General features: G+C 46.3%; 1 pseudogene; it reads right to left on the bottom strand.

The window, feature by feature from the left end:
* Positions 1–1,402: 1,402 nt before the first annotated feature.
* LOC111729636 lies at positions 1,403–1,521 on the bottom strand (annotated as a pseudogene).
* Between the last annotated feature and the right edge of the window lie 515 nt (positions 1,522–2,036).

Here is a 2,036-nt window from a genome sequence, read left to right on the forward strand (position 1 = left end):
ATCCTAGAGCCACGGATCAGGTGTTGTTGACACGGGAAGCAGTCTGGGCAGGAGTCAGCAGGTGTGCAGCGGTCCAGACAGAGAGATGGGATGAGACCTTGACGGGGAGGGACGGCCGTGGGGACTGCCAGCCTGGGCTTTTAGGGATAAAACCGGTAAGTGGCCTCAGAGGCGGAAAATCACAGATGGTCTCGATGGTTGTGGTTTGAAAGCTTAGGTAAACAGCAGATTTAATGAGCAGAGGTCACTCTGTTTGGACGTAGAGACCTGGAGGAGTATGTGGGCCCTCCAGGTGGCTCTGTTTAGGAAACATCTAGAAATGGGGGCTCACGTCTGCGGGAGACGTCCAGGACCGAGGCTAGCTTGGGAGGGGATGTTGTAACCTCAGGCCGAAAAGGCGGGATCGTGGTACCCTCACACGTAAGAGAAGGTCACGGGGGCCACTCGCGTAGAACGAAGAGAAGAAAACATCACCTGTAAGGAAAACTGGGCCGAGGGATTCCTAGAAGTAAGTAGGGATTGTCACTCCAGGAAGGGGGTGCTTTCCGAGGCCAAACGCTGTGGGGACGTTTTGCAGCGTGGACGGCTGGATTTGGCAGGTAAGGGGTTGTCATTGGTCTCGGGGAGAGCGATTTCAGAAGGTGGTGGCAAGAGGCCACTGTAAGGCGGAGGACTCAGAGGTGGTTAGACGAGGGTCGTTTGAGATGGTCTGAGAGACAGACGAGGCGGTGGCTTACGGTAGAGACTCCCGCTTTCAGCTCAAAGGAAGGATCTGGTTAATATTGTCTGTTTGCTTGAGTGCATATTCCTCCCTGAAATGTATTTTCCAAAATAGGCGTTCATTGTGTGCGTGTATGTATACGCGCATATAATATGTATATTATATATATATACACATAACACATATTAATGATATACAACATACACATATTATATGTATACACTGTCTCCTATTTTGATGATAAAAGCTTTGAATGGACCAGAAAACCTCAACGCTGTTAATTTTATATGCTTTCTCTAAACAGATTTTAGTTGAAGGGTTCTCACGGTGACCTTTTCTTTGAAAAACAAATTCCAGGCGGTCACAATGGAGCGAGAATTGATTTTTGGCCCCTGGGATTTAGAAAACAACCCGAGGTTATTGGAGACCCAGTTTTAGTACTATCTTGATTTCTTCTAATTAAGCAATAATCTTGCTTTAATATGAGGTGCTTCTTAGTACAATGCGAGCTGGCAGCATTTTTTAAAAATTTAACTCTTTATTGGCATGTAACCTACATACAGAGAAGTGCATGGTTATTTTATTTTATTTATTTAATTTTTTTAGGTGAGGCTACCCTTGGTTGACCTCACAGATTACAAGGAGCTTATCAGCTTACAATCTCTTACTTTTTATTTTTTACACCTACAGCACCTGGTCTTCCTAGGTGGTCTCCCATCCAAGCACTAACCAGGCCCGACCCTGCTTAGCATCTGAGATCAGACGGGATCGGGATAGTTCAGAGTAGCACGGCTGTAGAGTTATTTTATTCTCTACTGAGCTATAAGTCACATACATTAAATTCTCCCCTTTAAAGTATACAATTCAGTGGGTTTTAATATATTCCCAAAGTCACACGACCATCTCCGCTACCTAATTCCAGAAGACCTTCATCATTCCCCAAATGTAACCCCATCCACATTAGCAGCCACTCCCCATTTCGCCTTCCCCAGGCCCCCATCAATCACTGACCTACCTTCTGTCTCTGTGGATTTGCCTGTTCTGGACATTTCACATACACGGGATCATAGGATACGTGGCCTTTTGCATCCGGCTTCTTTTAGTCAGCACAGCTAAGCTTCGTTCCTGTTGTAGCATTGTCGACCCAAGTCTGGCTTGGGTAGCATTTTACTTCGCATCTCATCTCATCCCTGGGTGAGGATGGGAGTTTAGGGGAAAAGCAGCTACGGGACCCTTTTCCTATGCTAAATATTCTTCTTAGGACCTACGTGCTGGGGCATCTTGGAGTTCTTGTGTGTTAGTCTGCCGGAGCCTG

This window comes from Pteropus vampyrus, unplaced genomic scaffold (assembly GCF_000151845.1).
Source record: "Pteropus vampyrus isolate Shadow unplaced genomic scaffold, Pvam_2.0 Scaffold272, whole genome shotgun sequence".
Taxonomy (NCBI): Eukaryota; Metazoa; Chordata; class Mammalia; order Chiroptera; family Pteropodidae; genus Pteropus; species Pteropus vampyrus.